At 34.8% G+C, this 21200-nt stretch overlaps 1 long non-coding RNA gene across 1 annotated transcript in view; it reads right to left on the reverse strand.

The window, feature by feature from the left end:
- Window positions 1-4578: 4578 nt before the first annotated feature.
- LOC134810905 (uncharacterized) overlaps window positions 4579-21200 on the reverse strand; it is a 47688-nt gene continuing 31066 nt past the window's right edge. Inside the window, exon 2 of the long non-coding RNA XR_010159655.1 lies at window positions 4579-4790. This is a non-coding gene — a long non-coding RNA (uncharacterized LOC134810905). The remainder of the gene's footprint in view (window positions 4791-21200) is intronic.

A 21200-nucleotide genomic window follows, 5' to 3' on the forward strand; every position in this document is an offset into this window, starting at 1 on the left:
ACAGTGTGCAAGCATTTTCTTCTCCATATCCTCACCAAAACTTATAATCCTTTTTTTTTTTTCTGATAGCCATTCTAGGTGTGAGGTGAATTTCATTTTGGTTTTAATTTGCATTTTCCCAACAGTTAATTATGGCAAGCATTTTTTCATATACCTGTTGGCTATTTGTACACCGTCTTTTGAGAAATGTCAATTCAAGTCTTTTCCCCATTTTTAATCAAGTTATTAATTAATTTGTATGAATTCTTTATTTTGGAAATTAACCCCTTATTAGACATATAGTTTGCAGATATTCTTTCCCATTCCCTGGATTGTCTTTTCACTTTGCTGGTTGTTTCCTTTGCTGTGCAGCAGCTATTTAGGTTGATGTAGTCCTACTTAATTATTTCTGCTTTCGTGGCCTATCCTCTTGGTGTCACATCTAATAAACCCTTGCCCAGACCCATGTCCATAAGTTTTTCACAGTTGCGCAAGGTGGCTCACACCTGTAATCCCAACACTTTGGGAGGCTGAGGCAAAAGAATTGCTTGACCCCAGGAGTTCGAGACCAGCCTGGGCAACACAGGGAGACCCCATCTCTACAAAATTTTTAAAAAATAAAATAAAATAAAAATAAAGCATAGCCAGGTGTGGTGGCTTGTACCTGTGGTCCCAGGAGTTTGGGAGGCTGAGGTAGGAGTATTGCTTGGGCCCAGGAGCTTCAAGCTGCAGTGACCCATGATTGCACCACTGTATACTCCAGCCTGGGTGACAGAGCAAGACCCTGTTTCAAAAAAAAAAAAAAAAACTTTTCCCCCATGTTTTCTTCTCATTTCAATCCCCTTTAACTAATTTCACAAAGTAAAACTTGAAAATGATTAAAAAGCAATGCTTAACACTGCAATGCCCTTCTTTTCCTTAGGCATAGTTTGTCCAAAGGTTGATTGAGCTCTGAGCTTGAAGATGATGAGAAATGCCCTCATTCAGTTATATCATGATTACTAAATCTGCTTGATTCAGAGCTTCAGGTAGTGGAATGATTTGGTTGATAGTATGCTTGTAACCTCCACATTAGACTTAGTAGTAAATAAAATTAATATCTGTCCCTCTTTGCTTTCTCCTATTTTTCCTGATATAAAAGTGGTGATATTTACTGGGTGCCATTTTGAGATATGCAATCCATATTTTGGCATAATAATTTTTTAATTTACTAACTATAATTACAATAAAAATGTTACATCATTCTTTCAGCCTTTAACAATATATTTTTAATCTGCTGGGCTTTGAAATTTTCTGGCAAATACATACAAACATAAAAACTTACATACATATATAACAAATATATTGAAACTCTTCAAACAGAAGTCACTGAAAAAAAGGGAATCTATATTATAAAGAGTTGCTAGGTATGTTTCAAATAAATTAGCCCTTATATCATGTCCTAATCCAATTGTCATATTAACTAAGTAAACTAAATATGAAAGAGTAGGTGGCATAAAATAGTTTAGATCAACATTATAAATTGAGATATTTTGTAATATAACTAAAGAAAAAATGTGCCCTGGAAACTGATTGCCTGAGTTCAGATTTATTTTCTGTTATTTATGAACTATGTGAACTTAGGCAATTAATGTAATAAATGTTGTCTGTTACCACATATGCAAAATAATAATGACAATATTGGTGTTTACTACATTGGATCATTTGAGACTTACATTAGTGACTCATATAAAGTGAGTTCTTGGCATATGGTAAGTACTATAAAATTGTTGGCTGGCCAGTCGCTGTGGCTCATGCCTGTAATCCCAGCACTTGGGGAGGTGGAGGTGGGCGGATCACAAGGTCAAGAGATCAAGACCATCCTGGCCAAGATGGTGAAACCTCGCCTCTACTAAAAATACAAAAAAAATTAGCGGGCTGTGGCAATGGATGCCTGTAATCCCAGCTACTTGGGAGGCTGAGGCACGAGAATCACTTGAATCCAGAAAGTGGAGGTTGCAGTGAGCTGAGATCATGCTATTGCACTCCAGCCTGGTAACAAAGCAACAACAACTACAACAACAAATTGTTGGCTACTTTCACTCGCAGGGTACATAATATGATAATATGTTTAGGATGATCTTAAACAGATATTGTAATGAAATAGAGATGGTGACTTTCAAAACTTCCAGAGATGTTTCTAAAGTCAGGGTAAAAAATAAAAGCTAGAAGAAGTCTGAGCGAGCTTTTTTATATTTTAGGATAGATACTAATCTAGATGCATATGATAAAAGGAGATACTATTCAACTTTAGACTTGGGAAGTTAGTATTTTAAATATAGCAATTAATTTATTCTATTACTTAGAGCAGTGATTCTCAAAGTGTGGGTCCTGGACCAGCCAATTCAGTATCACCTAGAAATTTTTGAAAATAAAATATACAGGTCCCACCTAGACCTATTGAATCATAAACTTGAGAGTAGAGTAGAAATCTATGCTTTAATGGTTCATCAGAATAATTTGGATATATGTTAACGTGTAAATGTCACTCGTTTAGTTTTCAGATGTTACTATGTAATATGAGGCACTTAGCTATCTAGAAATGCTGAGAAAACAAATTATGCAATGCATAAATTAATATTAATGCTACAATAACATGAGTAAACGTATATCATGGTGTGTAGACAGAAAAATGATGTCTATATTTTACTGTCTCCTTATGTCAAACATTATAAATGTTTAATTTTGTAAGCACTCCTGTTAGTATTTTTATACTCATTTTACAGAGAAATAAACAGAGGTTTTTGTAGGTTAAGATCATAAAGTTAGAAGCTGGCAGACTAAAAATTTTGTCTCAGATTCTATAATTCTGAAGACTATATGCTTAACCAACATGCTGTGCCCCCTTAATAAGCACAGGGCTGGATAATGATGAAAAGGTAATGATGAAGCCAGGTTATTATTTCATTTCCTTCTGGCCATTTCTCATTCTCACTGAGGAATAATGCTTGCCCCATAGAATGTCATTTCCTTCTACATCTCCAAAATCATGCCTACCAATGGATGATTATACAGTTACTTGCCAATGTTTCATATTTTCCAAACTTCAACATATAATTAACTAATGCATATTGGGTGCTTACTATAAGCGGCTTTACGTGGCTTTATGTGCTTACTATACTCTACTAAGATAATGCATATTTCAAGAAGGAAACTGTTTAGATGGGGTAAACATAAAAATATTTCTTTAAATAGGTGGCCGTTCAATGACAACATAATCAGAGGTGAATGATTTTGTTGTTTCTGCAAGAATTTATCATATCCGTTGTGTATTTAATTTGACTTTAAATAATTTGTATCAAGGGGGTCTGAATAGAACTGGTTAGCGATCATTCTGAGTTATTTTCATTGATTGTTTTCCACTGATTTTAGGCTATATTTAAATAAGAAAACAATAGTTATATCTTGTGAAACAGTGAAATCAGAAAGTGAAGATTAACTCTGTTATGGCCTAGCTATAATACTTGTTCTCTCCGTCTGATTATTATGTCATTTCACATTCTTTACTCTTCATTATTGTATTCCATACATTTATACTGCCATTTATATTCAAAGACCTTTCAGCTTCTATTTTATTGCTTTCAAATTTATATATGGTACATTTATAATACTGAGCTAGTAAATTTTTTACTAAGTAATTGTAAGAAAAGTGATACCAAATATTAAAAAACAAATACTATCACGTAAATGTGGGCTGTGCACGGTGGCTCATGCCTGTAATCTGAGCACTTTGGGAGGCCAGGGCTGGTGGATCACTTGGCGTCCGGAGTTCAAGACCAGCCTGGCCAACATGGTGAAAACCGGTCTGTATTAAAAATACAAAAATTGGGGCCAGGCGCGGTGGCTCACGCCTGTAATCCCAGCACTTTGGGAGGCTGAGGCTGGTGGATCAGGAGATCAGGAGATCGAGACCATCCTGACTAACACAATGAAACCCCATCTCTACTAAAAATACAAAAAATTAGCAGGGCGTGGTGGCGGGTGCCTGTAGTCCCAGCTGCTCGGGAGGCTGAGGCAGGAGAATGGCATGAACTGGAAGGCAGAGGTTGCAGTGAGCCACGATTGAGCCACTGCACTCCAGCTGGGTGACAGAGCAAGACTCCGTCTCAAAAAAAAAAAAAAAAAAAAAAAAAAAATTAGCCTGGCTTGGTGGCACGCACCTGTAGTCCCAGCTACTCAGGAAGCTGAGGCAGGAGAATTGCTTGAATCTGGGAGATGGAGGTTGCAGTGAGCTGAGATCACACCACTCCGCTCCAGCCTGGGCAACAGAGAGAGACTCTGTCTCAAAAACAAATAAAATAAATGCATGCATACATACATACACACATAAATACATAAATGTGAAATGTCATTACTATCAAATAAACATTTACACAACTTTAGCTTTACCTTTATATATACAAGCTACTAGTCGTTACCTAGTTAGAAAATTTTATAAGGCTTCAATTTAAAGATATTGTATTTGAATATAAAGGTTTAAAACACAGCAGTGAGGATCCACAGTACTGGTGATGTGTTAGGCCATTCTTGCATTGCTATAAAGAAATACATGAGGCTGGGTAATTTATAATGCAGAGAGTTTTAATTGGCTCATAGTCTAGAAGGCTATACAAATATGGTGTCAGCATCTATTGCAGCCAATGGAATGATTGTAATTGGCCAGGTGCAGTTGTTCATGCCTGTAATCCCAGCACTTTGTGAGGCTGAGGTGGGAGGATAACTTGAGGTCATGACTCTGAGACCAGCCTGGGCAACATAGTGAGATCATGTATCTAAAAAAGAACCATAATAAGAATTAAAAATCAGCCTGGCATAATGGCATGCACCTGCCTCTAGTCCTAGCTACTTGGGAGGCAGAGATGGAAACTTGCTTGAGCCCTCAAGTTTGAGGCTGCAGTGAGCTAGGATTACAGCACTGCACACACTACCCTAGGCAGCAGAACTCTGTCTCAAAAGAAAAGAATAATTATAATTTTAAAAGATGGAAAATAAGCATTTTAAAAGATGTTTAAAAGTTGGAACCTTCATAAAGTGCAGTGAGGAATGCAAAATGGTACAGCACTTTGGAAAAAGAGTTTTAAAGTTTCTCACAATTTTAAACATTGAGTTACCTTATCATCCACCAATTCCACTCCTTAGTATCAACACAAGAGAAATGAAAGCATATGTTCACACAAAAACACGTGCAAGGATATTTACAGCAGTATTATTTATAATAGGAAAAAGTGGTAATAACTCAAATACTCATTAAGTGATGAATATATAAATAAAATGTGGTGAATCCATACAATGAAAAATTATTCAGCAATTGAAATAAAGAACTGATACAGTCTGCTACCTGGATGAACCTTGAAAACATCATGCTAAGTGAAAGAAGCCAGTCACAAAGACCACATACTGTATGATTACATTTATATGAAGTGTGCAAAATATGCAAGTTTATAGAGACAGAAAATAGAATGGTGGTTGCCTAGGGCCAGTGGGGTTTGGGGAAGAAGGTTGTCTCTGCTAATATGCATAGAGTCTCTGTATAAGACAGTGAAGATGTCACAGAATTGATTGTGGTGATAGTTGCACATATCTGTGGATATACTGAAAAACATTGAATTGTGCATTTTGAATGAGTGGATATACAGCAGGTCCTCTAATAACATCACTGATTCTCAGTGGGGCCTCTGTGTGGACTTTACACATTCTCCCAAGTCTGTGGGTTTTCTTTGAGAACTCCAGTTTCCTCCCACATCTCAAGATGTGCACATTAGGTTAATTGGCAAGTCTAAATAGTCCCACTATGGTGAGTGTGTGTGTGTATGCGTGTGTGTGTGTGTGTGTGTGTGTGCACCCTGAGGTGGAATGGCATTCCATTGGAATGGGTTCCCACATTGTACGCTAAGCTGCAGAGGTAGGCTCTGGCCACCCTTGACCCTGAACTGGAATAACTGGGTACATAATTGTCTTGTTTTTATTAATCTTTCTTAAATACATGTGTAGCTCATATTTCAGTGTTTGATATTAGTAATGTTTCAGTCTTTATTTAGAAGTATGATGATGTTTTTGTGACCAGAATATGCCTTAGGAATTTAATTCTTGCTTACATCAATTAGCCTATGGTAAATACCCAAATAGATTTCTTTTATGTCTTTTTTTACTTAAAGACAAGTTTTTAAAAATCTGTCAACCACACTGAGTGAGAACGTACTGTTTGTAAATTATGTTTCAATAAAGCTGTACTATTAAACATAAACACAGTTTCTATATCTGCAGCATACAGGCTTTCTTGACAGTAACTGTTGAGGGTTATTTGTATGTGAAGGTCAAAAATACATACTTTGCTTAATAGCATTATATTCTAAATTTTAAAAAGATTAATATTAATAAAATTAAAACAATTTAATGCTACTACTTTTGGGATAATCTTATACTGTAATTAGTAATTTTTTACAATACAGTAGAAAGTGAATACCATAACCTAAGTACAAATAAACTGGTCAATCTAGAGTGCTAAATTGTACTTTTCAAGCAAAAATAAAAAAGTTCTTAAAGACATGAACTGTAGAAGGAGATTACTTGGGTTAGGATTCTTGTCTGACACTTATCTGTAAAACTTTAATAAAGTAACTTAAACTTTATTTTTATTTGTTTCTTCATCTTTATGTCAAAGGGCGAAAATTATATTGATTATTGTTTTGAGCATTAAATGAGCTTATTACATAGATCAATTTCCAACATAAATTTTTAAATTATTTCTTAAAATGAGTGCTACTGTTTCTTCTACTACTACTATCATTGAGAGATACAGTAGGCACAATATAAACATGTAAATTCCAAATTATTAAAATACATAAGGCTTATTTAATAGGTGGCTGAGACATTTTATTTTAATTATCTATAATAGTATGCAATCATAATAGTATGCCTATATAAAAACACAAAAAAAACTCAAATATGTCAACTTTATGTCAATTATATTTCAATTGATAAACTTAACAAAATAATGTGTATATATCATCTATAGAATGTTTTCCAAACTTGATATATGGAGGCACAAAGAATATCTCAAGAAACATTAAACTGCATTTTGAAACAAATGAGTAGTAAGAGGAATTGATAATTATACCTTAAATTTAAAATGCTGAATATGACAAAAGGAACAGCTATTTTTAAAATAAATATTAGAAATTACCAGATATAGACAAAAGAAACTAAGACTAAATTGTACACATCTAGGCTAACTTTTGCTTAGCTTTATGGTTTTCTGGAGTTAATATGTGCCTACTTGCTTTCCTTAGACTTATTTTTATATGAACCTTTCACAGATTCTTTGCAATTACTTACTGTAGATCTGAATCTCCATTCCACATGAATTGAGCACCCCATGATGTCATCATCCATAGTCCTTCCTCTACCACACTGACCTCTGCCCTCCACAGTAATGCTTTTTTCCCTTCCCAGTTTGGAGTGTTTGCTCACAGTGGTTTCACACAACAGGCATACTGGCACTTCCCTTAATCCTCATGCATAGAATTCTCTAAACCCCTTTCTAAAATGTTTCCTGGCTCTCAGATATTATGGTTATTTTTTAAGACTATGAGTGCTTCTATTATTAAATTTTTTAAACAAATTTGTTTATATTTAAGTATATAATATGATGTTACGAGATACATACATGCACACATTTATATACATACATATATATCTATGGCTATCTATATATCTATAGATATACAGATAGAGAAAATTCTTACAATAGTGAAACAAATGAACATATCTATCATTTCATATAGTTACCAATTTTCCCTCTGTGGCAAGATGAAAAGGTGCTTGACATCACTAATTATCAGGGAAATGCAAATTAAAACCACTATATGCTATCACCTCATTTCCCTTATAATAGCAATTTTCAAAAACACAAGACGTAAGTGTTGGCAAGGGTGTGGAGAAAATGGAAGTCTTTATTTCTTGAGATTTGTGTCTTTTTTCTTGGTGTACTACAGCACATTGAGTATGCAACACATCTCCCAGTGTATTTGCCATATAAATAGATGGAAAAGCAATTTATTACAATGATGCATATCTCATTATGTTTTTATTCTACTCTTGTTTTAGATATTTAGAGTTTGGCTGAAAGTAGGAATTCTAGGCAGGACATAATTCTTTTTCATAATTTTGAAGCCTTTGCTCACATTGCTTCTGTCTTCCAATATTACTGTCAAGATGTCCAATGCCATTTTTACTTTTTCTTTGTAGAGGATATTATTTTTCTTATTTGTTGATTTTCAGTTCATTTCTCTCTGGACCCTTTGTATACATCTATTTTTCTCTGGTGCTCTGATAATTCATTATGACAAATGTTGGTGTGCAACTTTATTCGTCTTGTTTGGAATTCATCTTGCTGGGTGTGCCTTTCCATTATGAACATTATTACTTTTCAATCTTGGGAAATGTTATTGAACTATTCATTTAAAATTTATTTATTCCCCTGCTCTATTTTACTGCCTTCTCTTCTATGTTCAGAAATTGCCCTATAGATTAACTAACTTTATCTCTTTTTATCATAATATAGCTCTCTGTTTTTTGAGTTTATTACTTTCTTTGATATTTAGTTTATTACTTTCTTTGAGCTTTAATCAACTTTACCTTCCAATGTTCTTTATGACTTTTTATTTCTGCTATTTTACATAAAACATAGATTTATTTCTGCTATTATACATAAAACATAGAATAATACATACATTATATTATATATTATATTAAATAAATACATATATGAATCTTTATAAACATCTCATTATGTATAATTTTAAATTTTTACAAAGTATCAATTATTGTTTTGTGTGTAACTTTTTTGGTCATTTTTATGTCTTTAAGTTTTTCCTCTTTCATCTGGAGGCTTTGTTTCTGCTGATTCCTCTTTTCTTATGTAAGTAAAACAATATTTAAAAAATAAAATAAAAACAAGTGGGAAGCTCTTTCTCTGTGGCTGATATGATGGACTTGTGATGCTCACAAATTTGGTGATAAAAGAGCAAAGCACTTTTCGTTAGGAGTTACTGAGTTACTGAAATTTTATTATTGATAGTTCTCTTTTCTTATTTTGATCAACTCCCTGGTGAGATACGTTTCAAATTTCTACTTACAATCTCCAAGATTGGCTTTCAGCATTCTGGGACTCTAAAAGGAGAAGATAAATTGAGGTTATAATTGCTTAGGATGCAAGTTTTCTTTTCTCTTATTTTTATATCTCCATTTTTTTTCTTCTCTTGGGTGTACAAACATCTCCACACAGCAAAAAGCAGTCTCTCCCTATTTCACCTCCCATCTTCTGCCACGGAACAAGTGGGTCAGTTACATGGTATATGGTGCATAAAAGGGCATCTAGGTGTTTTACAACTCCCCAAAAATCTTTGAACCAATCCCTGTTTGAAAGAGATGCAAATCCTCACTTGGCAGCTCTGGCTTTTGGGGTACGTTATGCTTGTGTAGCCAGTAACTTTTGGAACTCTTATCAAACGAATCATTCTAATTATTGGCTTTTACTTTATCTTAACTCTTTGAAGAATTAGTTTTTCAGATTTTTCTGGACTCAAGGTTTCTAATTGTCCATAACCTTTTGGTTTCTAAGATACTCGTTTATTTTTTCATTAATTTAACAATGTTTTATGTATTGTTCAATATACTAATAATCAGCAGTTAAAAAAATATTAAGATACCTTGATTACAGATGTTAGATAAGATAAAGCAGATGTAGAGACCCTCAAAAACTTCTGCTCTCATAAAGCTTTTATCAAAAATAATGAATGAATAAGTCAATGAATAAATCAGTGAATAAATAAATTAAAAGTGGCTGTAATTAATACTCATTTTCTTTTAAGAAAACAAGTGAGTGGTAATAAAGATTCCTAGGCTTTGGAAGAAAATGAAGTTAAATATATTTTATTTCTACCATCATAAAAATCCTAAGGCATAAGACCAGAGCAACTTTATTTTATTGAACTTGATTAGATATCTTCCATCTTCCATGAGATAAAGTCACGTTCATGATCTCTAAGTGATCCATTTACTTTGATATCTTTAGATATTATTCAGAAGACCAAACTACTAGTTGCATGTGTTTTCAAAGCTTTGTCTTTACTAATTTTTTTCACCTTCTGTTTACTATTTTTTTTTTTTTTTTTGAGACAGAGTCTTGGTCTGTCACCAGGCTGGAGTGCAGTGGCGGGATCTCGGCTCACTGCAGCCTCCACCTCCCGGGTTCAAGCAATTCTCCTGCCTCAGCCTCCTGAGTAGCTGGGATTACAGGGGCCCGCCACCATGCCCAGCTAATTTTTGTATTTTTAGTAGAGACAGTTTCACCGTATTGGCCAGGATGGTCTCAATCTCTTGACCTCATGATCTGCCTGCCTCAGCCTCCCAAAGTGCTGGAATTACAGGCATGAGCCACCGCGCCTGGCCCCAGTTTACTATTTTTAATTTCTTTACTGGCAATTGGATTGTCCCATAAATTCAGCAATCAGCTCCTTTTAAAAATATCACGTATATAGATGGTCATTTCCTGCTTTAAGAGAATTCATCTTCTAAATCTTAAAAATGTACATGATACAACATGGTTTTTCTTTTTTTTTTTAGTGAGTATTAATTTTATTGCACCGATACTAACTGCAATGCACATTTGCTGCTTCATTTCTTGTTATTTGGACCAGTACTATGTACTCTAGTTAAGCATAGTCTTGTTCACAGGATACCCAATGCCCTTTTTTTTTCTTTCTTTTTTTTTTGAGACAGAGTCTCGCTCTGTCACCCAGGCTGGAGTGCAGTGGTGTGATCTCGGCTCACTGCAACCTCTGCCTCTCGGGTTCAAGCGATTCTCTTGCCTCAGCCTCTTGAGTAGCTGGGATTACAGGTTTGTACCACCACGGCCCGGCTAATTTTTGTATTTTTAGTAGAGATGGAGTTTCATCATGTTGGTCAGGCTGGTCTCAAACTCCTGACCTCGTGCTCCACCTGCGTTGGCCTCCCAAAGTGCTGGGATTACAGGCGTAAGCCACCATGCCCAGCCCCAGTGCCCTTTCTTAAACTGTAGTTTGGCACATATTTTATCCTTAAGCTCCCCAATGGTCTTGTTTCCTATTACTAAATGGCAACATTATAATTATAAAAAAGAACTATAATAATTATTTCCGCTCCACTATTTCCTGCTCTGTAAATATCTCTTTACCTTAACTAGGGAATGTGAGACATTTATTTTGTTACCATACATTTATATTATCTTTTTTATCTTTTATTACATTAGTTTTGTTATTTTTATAAAATCTGTTCTCTTAACAGTTTTTGACAACATAAGACTAGCAGTAATTATGTTTTTTCTCTTCTGCTTAACTATTTCACATGCACATCCATCTTCAACAAATTTTTTGAATATGTGTAATAATCATAAATTTAAAATGCTGATAGTGTGTTTTTCCTTTTAATACTGAAATGAAATTAGATAACCAGTGAAGCATTTTTTTTCAAACATGTGTAATCATTAAGGATTATAAAGCCTTGAATATTTTATATGCTTTACTCCAAAATGACTCAAATACTTACACTCCTCTGTTGCATAAATTACATTAAACATCACTTGATATACAAAAGAAGAACAATAAATGAGAAAAAATACAAACAAATATACATAAACATATGCTAAGTTAATTCTGAATGTAGTGCTGTCAATGTCACACAACTCAGTTTTGTACAGACACACTCTAAATCAGTCTTTTGATTTTTTAACAGTGCTAATTATAAATATAAAACAAATATTATTTTTCAGTTAAGCAATGACTATAAAACCAATAATTAGAATGTACATTTGTTAAAACATTCACAAGCGTAAAAAATCTGGTTTCCATAAGATAGGGCAAACTATTGTGTTTGTCTATATTGAACATATTGACCATCACTGAACAGGCTTTCTGTGGATGATATACTTCCCATTTTCCCTCTTTAGACAAGAAATATGTAAAACTTTATCCATTTTGTCTTTTAGGTTTTTGATCAAAATCAGCTAACAGGCCTTATGGTGCTTGAATCCACAGAATTTAGGAGAATAAAAACGAGCTTTCTTATATTAAAAGGGCAGGTATCTTGACTTTCAAGCATTTACTCTTAAGACAATCAGATATAATTTGCTTGAAGTATCTTTTGAGACTGTCAAATTTGAGCTCCTTGTAATATTCATTCACAATGTACAGTAAGAAATTGTGAGTACAGTGACTTTTATAATCAATAAAATCTATTTATTATTTATTTTCCCCTTATTGTTTTTGAGACAGCATATTGCTATCACTGCAAAACGTCTAAATCAGTGTGTCTCTTTTCAAGCTACTTCTTTCCTTGCTTCAAATCCAGAGTAAAAATATCCTGGCTACTGTGGAATGTTTTGACTAATGAAAAGTTGTCTTTACAACCAAACTGATTATTGCAATACTCCTAAGAACAGATGTGGCCTGGATACAGCAGTCAATACCACAGGCATTTCTGAGGAGTTGGAAAATTGAATAACTGACACTTTTAAAATTTTTATTTTTTAATGCCAACTCTATTCAATAACTTCTGACTCACATAGGCTACCTGGGCTGGGTCAGTTTCTTTCACTTTGTCATATTGCCCAGCAGAGTATACTTGCCCGTGAATTTTTCTTATCCCATATGATTTCATTTTTATCTTTTTTTTAATCAAACATGTCCTGGTATTACACCAAAGTCAGAAAAGAAGGGAGTCCAATTAATCACACAAACTAAATTAGCTGAGGTTTTAATTTGAATTTTAAAAAAGTTCCTATTCTTATTTACTGCAAAGGGTCGATAGTATGGTTCTCATTTTTCTCTCAGGAGTAGAAAACAGCAATATATTTAATAAAACAAATTTTGGTTGAAGTTTTAAAAATGATTTTGACCCTTTATAGATATCGCGATGAGGTTGTAACATTTATAATTTTTCTTATTATTTTATAATTTCAACTTTTATTTTAGATACAGGGTGTACATGCCAAGGTTTGTTACATGAGTATATTGCATGATGCTGAGGTTTGGGATACAGATCCTGCCACCCAGGTAGTGAGGATAGTATTCAATGGTAGTTTTTCTACCATGAGAAAGGCAGATTTCTTGATATATATATATATATATATTTATATATAGATATATATAATAACTGCTGTGTTATATATTTTCTATCAAATTTCTAAAAGTAGTACTAAATATCATTAACCCTATTTAAAGAGATTTCACATACAATGGGCCATAGTACACAGTACATAAACAAATATATTAAAGACACTAACATTTTTACCAATATACTTAAAATCTAAGTAAATGTTACAAATGTTGAAGAAATATGGCTTGGGATAAACTTTCAAGTAAATGGCTAACTATTTTAACTACTATTAGTTTTTAAATATTTTTATTCCCTTTTCATATTTATTTGGTTCAAATATATTGATTTTAAAATACAGACCTTTTAATTGTTTTCATTGCTAAATTCTTCATATACTCACATGATAAAATAGTGTGTGGACAAGAATGACCAATTTGACTTTGCAAACAAATATTTGAAAAATTTTTTTCTTAAGTCAACTTTGACCTTGGAAATGCTACCAAGGCGTTGTCTATGGAATTCTGTAATAACCCACCATCCTTACCAGCTTCTTTGATGTTGATTCTAACAATGATCTGGATGCTGTTAAAGCACACGTTTGAATGTATTTGAGAGAGTGCAATAGCAACCCTTTTATGATTTTTTTCCAGAGTGTGTAACCCCAAACCTGCTGCTACCAAAAGCTATCAGCATCTAAACAGAGAAACAAATGTTTCTTGGAGTATTACACTAAAATTATGTCCTCCAACTCTACTTTTCATTACTATGAAATAAACTCCTAAACTGACTGTAGCTACCAGAGGGGCTGAGAACCTCGACGGAATTTTAATGACATTCTCTGTATTATTCCTCTAACTTGCTTGTGCTTTTGCAGCGACAAAATAAGAAATACTCAATGAAGCCATTTTTGTATTTTCTAAAAAAGATTTTATGAAAAGTGTTGATGTGTTCAAAAGTAATTAGGTGAAAGAAATAGATTGAGACAGTCAATCAGTTTGAAATAAATATAAAAAGCAATAATTTCCTAAATTTTCAGCTAATTATTATTTATTTGATTTTTAAAAAATGTTTGGAAATAATTATTATACAAACATGGAATAATTATATCTAATTTTATTCTTAAAGTAAAATGTATAATTAGAAGGTATATTTATTGAAAGGAGAAATTAAACTATAATTTCATACTGCAGTGCTTACCAGATGGTGCACTGCTGTATTCCTAGCACTCACAAACTAGCTCTAAAAGAATGTACATACATCCTAGAGTTTTAAAAATTGTATTAAAGCTATACTATATAATCTCCCTTTAAGATTCAAAAACATACTAATATATTTAAAATGCTGAGGAATCATACAAGAAAAATAGTTTAGTTATCATTTTCCCAAAGATATTAGACAATAAAAAACTTTTTCCAATGAATATTGATTATAATTTTAATATTCCAAACTGACATTTCAGAAGATATTGTTCCACATCATAGGTGGACACACTTTTTCAGTAAATGACCATATAGTAAACATTTTTGTTTCTATGAAAGAGAAGGTTTTTGCTACGTCTGTCATTTCTGTCACCACTACTAAAGTCAACAATTGTAGTGTGAAAGCAGCCACAGACATCAGAAACAAAGGAGCATGACTCTGGCCCAGTAGAACTTTATTCATAAGAACATGTGGCAGGCTGGGTTTGGCCCACTTTGTTGGCTGACCCCTGATCTACGTACCATATTCTCAAACAGGTTTGTAAGGCCTAAGATTTAATGAAAGTGTTTATTGGTGAAAATGAGGAAACATGAGTAGGTCAAGATTACACTTATAGCTGCTCAGTCTAATAGCTATACTTTTAACAAGTCTTCGGTTAAACTCAATCTCCTCTATTCTTTCCTCAACTATAAAATGTAATGGCAATAATATCTATCTAATGAAATTATTACAAAGCATATGAAAAATAAAACTTAGAAATTATGTATCATATATTTGCTCAATCAAATGATAGTCATTGTCTTTTTCAATTATTTTACAACTACTTGTGATATTTTCATAAAAATAGTCTGCTGCTAAAACATAACTTAAAATTCTACAGTAAGATTTCTTCACCTTTATTTTACATTCAGTTGTTTGAAAAGCTTAAAAAAAATTTAAACAACAAAAAAATTCCAGCTAATTTTTTGTATGTTAAATTTTTTCATTTTCTTTATGCAAAAGCATTTTTAATGAAATCCCTCATTTTTAATTATCTATTTTTTGTTTGAAAAGTTTTAATTATCTGTTTTTTCCTAATGAAAATTATTTTCTTTTGCCTAATGAAAAGTATGGCTCCTAAAACTCTTTAAATTTCTATTTTTATAATTGCTGCTCAAATGTAACAATGAGCATGTATGCTTAAGCAAGCAATTAATATGACTTCAAAGTATGTTTTATTCCTAACCAAATTTCCCTTTGTTATTTCAATATGGTATCCAATTGGAGAATTTGAATTTTATTAATTTGCATGTATCCATTCTAATTTGCGTGTATCTTTTGGAATAGGCCAGTTTTTTACATAAACATAAAAGTAAACAAACAGATACTATATACTTAGACATGTAATGATTAGTTAAAGGTCACTACTTTCCCTACCTCAACATTGCTGGTAGTCTGTGTGATATTTTATAGCAAAAAAAGTTTAAAGAATAAAGCCAGGTTTTAATTGAAATTGGCTAGTAAACTTCTTAGTCTTAATGATTCTATGAGGAAGAGACTAGGTCAGAACTTTTCATTTTAGATTTTATATGTATATATAAAATATATAAATATATATATATTTTTAATGTGGCTCAGTGTATATGCTCCTGAAATTTCACACCTATGACCATGTACCAAAGACAATATGACTTTTACAGAAAAATGAGGGTACAATTTGAATACCAGCTCTGCTTTATGATATTTGTGTTTTTTTTTAATGTATTTATTTATTTTGAGACGGAGTCTCTCTCTGTCACCCACTCTGGGGTGCAGTGATGTGATCTTGGCTCACTGCAATCTCCTTGCCTCTTAGATTCAAGCAATTCTCCTGCCTCAGCCCCCTAAGTAGCTGAGATTACAGGTGCCCACCACCATACCCAGCTAATTTTTCTATTTTAGTGGAGACGGGGTTTCACCATGTTGGTCAGGGTGATATCGAACTCCTGACCTCAAGCAATCCACCCACCTTGGCCTCCCAAAGTGCAGGGATTACAGGCATGAGCCACCGTGCCCGGCCTTATGATCTTTAAACTTCAAAATGTTAAGGTTTTTTGTACCCTCCCTTTTCAAATACAAAGTGGAGGCAATAATGTCTTCATTGCAAATTGGGTTTAGAATTACATGAGATTAAGCATTCTGTAAAGAGCCTAGAAGAGCAGCACTACGTTGGAATATATGATGTACCTTCAAAATCCCAATGTCCAAGCCACAGTCATATTAATTAAATTAGAATACGTGTGTATGAAATCCAGCCATTAGCATTTTTATTATCCTCTCAGTTGATTCTAAAACACAGCCAAGTTCAACAATTATAGGTCTGCAGCAAAAATTCTCAAACCTCAATTAGAAACTGATCAACTGGGGGTTTTGTTAGAGTCAAGGCTCAGCAGTACCAGGGAGGCTTCTTAAATTCTTCCCTTCTGAAAAATACCCACAGCTGATGCTGGTGGCTCCTGTGCATGGAGTATACGTGGAGTAGCAAGGGCTCAATGATACTGTTTTTATTTACTTTCTGTAGAGGAGGTTTGAAATCCAGGCAGAAAATTGAAAACTGGTTTATTTGTTTACTTTTCAATTCACTACAATGATGCAATTCCTATGCTCAGCAAACTAATTTGGCGTTTAAGGCACAATCTTAATTATTATTAATATAAATTAAAAATTTGAGAAGTTTATTTCCAAAAAATAATGATTCCTTTTCTTTTCCTTCTAAGGTAAAACTGAAAACTACACAATAAACATTTATAAGTAGAAATTATAAAAATTACAATTATAGTTCCAGAGCTATATTATATATAGCTCAAATTATATTTTGTCTAAAAAATTAGTTTAAATTCTGAATCAGATTTAAACTTTTTAAATTAAAAAGTATTCTTATTTTCTATTCTACATTATTAAAAGAGTATTCTAAGATATAAACATGTATACACGCACACACACACACACACACAGAGACACCATATTGTGCTTACAAAAGAATTATATTAGCATGAATGTATGAATATGAGAGTTTTTCCAGGTGGATGCTTCTGAAGAATTATAGCCATTCCATTTTTGAGTCTTTTTGTCTTCTTTCCAAATAAGCTGGTGATATTAATGAGATTTTTTTGTTTGTGCCTGAAGAGTTTCTTAAAACTGTTACGGGACTTCAGAGAGATTACCTCAGGTTGTCCCTACATTTTATTTTATATACTATTGCTTTTTCAAAAGACATGTCTTTCAGTGACTGAAAATTGCTTATTGGAGAAATCATAAGAAAAAAAAATCCCTCAAAGTAATAGTCTAGATTTTTTCTCTCTTTGAATGTATTTTAAAATACTTACTTAAAAAGGTTATGTTTGTGCACTACTCATTTGTTTTATTATAATTATTTGCAAATAGTCAGGGACACACAGGTTATTAGTGTCATATAGCACTAATACAAGAATTGTAAAACACAGTTGTTTTCTTTTGGGGAAGTGTAGAGAAAAACTTACAAGTGGAGAAAGAGCAGAGCGCACAAAATACCAAATCTCCCATTGTCTCAGAGGGAGCCTTGCCAGTGTTCAGTGCTGGACTGCACATGTAATGGCTGCTCTTCTCAGAAAGTATACCCCACCTTCTGAATATTTTATGCATCGTAGAGATAGGAAGTCAAGGAAATTCTAAATGAGGTCATAAGAATGAAATTTGCTCCTCACTGAGGAAAAGCCTTTGCTCAGATACAAACTGGGAGCCTCCAAGCTCTGGAACATGAGTCTCCTCTCATGGGATGACTCAGCTTTCTGCTAAGTTCCTTCAAAGGGGGAGGACATGAATTTATAGGGTCATCCAGATCTTTGTCTCCCAGAAATATTAACTTCCCACTAAACTGTCAGTGCCTGGTAAGCATATATATACTCATTCTGCTAATTAATCATAACTGGATTTTGTTACAGAGCATCCACAGAAAAACTTTTATATTTGAGTTACAAAATACATTAAAGTATAAATCTAAAGCATAAAATTAAGGAAAAACTACACACCAATTGTTCTAGTTTACCTGAAAATCTTTATACTAAAAAGATACATTATACATTCAAGTGCATTCATTTAAAATATTTCACAGGTTAAAAGAGAATAATTGAAATTTGGTTTGAAATATGCTGGCAAGATGGCCAAATAGGAGCAGCTCCAGTCTGCAGCTCCCAGCGAGATCGAGGCAGAAAGTGTGTGATTTCTGCATTTCCAACTGAGGTAACCAGTTCATCTCATTGGGACTGGTTGGACAGTGGATGCAGCCCAAGGAGGGCCAGCCAAAGCAGGGTGGGGTATCGCCTCACCCAGGAAGTGCAATGGGTCAGGGAACTCCCTCTCCTAGCCAAGGGAAGCCATTAGGGACTGTACAGTGCACTCCAGCCCAGATACTGTGCTTTTTCCATGGTCTTTGCAACCTACAGACCAGTAGATTCACTCCAGTGCCCACACCACCAGGGCCCTGGGTTTCTAGCAAAAAACTGGATGGCAGTTTGGGCAGACATTGAGCTAGCTGCAGGAGTTTTTTTTTTTTTTTTTCATTCCACAGTGGCACCCAGAACAACAGCGAGACAGAACTGTTCACTCACGTGGAAGGGGGGCTGAAGCCAGGGAGCCACATGGTCTGGCTCAGCTGGTCTCACAACCACAGAGCTCAGCAAGCTAAGATCCACTGGCTTGAAATTCTCGCTACTAGCACAGCAGTCTGAGCTTGACCTGGGATGCTAGAGCTTGGTGCGGGGAGGGGCGTCTGCCATTGCTGAAGCTTGAGTAGGCTGTTTTACCCTCACAGTGTAAACAAAGCCACCTGGAAATTTGAACTGGGAGGAGCCCACCGCAGCTCAGCAAGGCCACTGCGGCCAGACTGCCCCTCCAGATTCTCTCCTCTCTGGGCAGGGCATCTCTGGAAAAAAAGGCAGCCGCCCGAGTCAGGGACTTATATATGAAATTCCACCTCTCTGGAGCAGAGCAGGCAGGAAGGCGTGGTTGGGGGTGCAGCTTCAGCAGACTTAAACTTCCCTGCCTGGCAGCTCTGAAGAGAGCAGGGAATCTCCCAGCACAGCACTCGAGCTCTGATAACAGACAGACTGCCTCCTCAAGTGGATCCCCGACTCCCATGTATCCTGACTAGGAGTCACCTACCAGTAGGGGCCAATAGACAACTCATACAGAAGAGCTCTGGTTGTTATTTGGCAAGTGCCCCTCTGGGATGAAGCTTCCAGAGGAAGAAACAGGCAGCAATCTTTGCTGTTCTGTAGCCTCCACTGGTGATACCCAGGCAAGCAAGGTCTGGAGTGACCTCCAGCAAACTCCATCAGACCAGCAGCAAAGAGGCTTGACTCGTTAGGAGGAAAACTAACAAACAGAAAGGAATAGTATCAACATCAACAAAAACGACATCCACTCAGAGACCCCAGCTGATGGTCACCGACTTCAAAGACCAAAGGTAGATAAATCCACAAAGATGGGGAGAAACCAGCACAAAAAGGCTGAAAGTTCCAAAAACCAGAACTCCTCGTCTCCTCCAAAGGATGACAATTCCTCACCAGCAAAGGAACAAAACTGGACAGATAATGAGTTTGACAAATTGACAGAAGTAGGCTTCAGAAGGCAGGTAGTAGCAAACTCCTCCGAGCTAAAGGAGCATGATCTAAACCAATGCAAGGAAGCTAAGAACCTTGAAAAAAGGTTAGATGAATTGCTAACTAGAATAACCCGTTTAGAGAAGAAAATAAATGACCCGATGGAGCTGAAAAACACAGCATGAGAACATCGTGAAGCATACACAAGTATCAATAGCCAAATCAAGCAGAAGAAAGGATATCAGAGATTGAAGATTAACTCAGTGAAATAAAGTGAGAAGACAAGATTAAAGAAAAAAGAGTGAAAAGTAACCAGGAGCTGTTTTTTCTAAAAGATCAACAAAATAGATAGACTGCTAGCCAGACTAATAAAGAAGAAAAGAGAGAAGAATCAAATAGATGCAATAAAAAATGATAAAGGGGATATCACCACCAACCCCACAGAAATACAAACTACCATCAGAGAATAGTATAACCACCTCTACAAAAATAGACTAGAAAATCTAGAAGAAATGAATAAGTTCCTGAACACATACACCCTCCCAAGACTAAACCAGGAAGAAGTCGAAATATGGAAGGGAGAACCAAGAAATATGGGACTATGTGAAAAGACCAAATATGGAAGGAAGAACCAAGAAATATGGGACTATGTGAAACGACCAAATCTACGTCTGATTGGTGTACCTGAACGTGACAGGGAGAACAGAACCAAGTTGGAAACAGTCTTCAGGATATTATCCAGGAGAACTTCCCCAACTTAGCAAGGAAGGCCAACATTCAAATTCAGGAAATACAGAGAACACCACAAAGATACTCTTTGAGAAGAGCAACTCAAAAACACATAATCATCAGATTCACCAAGGTTGAAATGAAGGAAGAGATATTAAGGGCAGCCAGAGAGAAAGGTCGGGTTATCCACAAATGGAAGCCCATCAGACTAACAGCAATCTCTCAGCAGAAACCCTACAAGCCAGAAGAGAGTGGGGGCCAATATTCAACATTCTTAAAGAAAAGAATTTTCAACCCAGAATTTCATATCCAGCCAAACTAAGCTTCATAAGTGGAGGAGACATAAAATCTTTTACAGACAAGCAAATGCTGAGAGATTTTTGTTACCTCCAGATTTTGCCTTACAAGAGCTCCTGAAGGAAGCACTAAACATGGAAAAGATCAACCGGTACCAGCCACTTCAAAAACAAACCAAATTGTAAAGACCATTGATGCTATGAAGAAACTGCATCACTAATGGGC

This window comes from Pan troglodytes, chromosome 7 (assembly GCF_028858775.2).
Source record: "Pan troglodytes isolate AG18354 chromosome 7, NHGRI_mPanTro3-v2.0_pri, whole genome shotgun sequence".
NCBI classification, from domain to species: Eukaryota; Metazoa; Chordata; class Mammalia; order Primates; family Hominidae; genus Pan; species Pan troglodytes.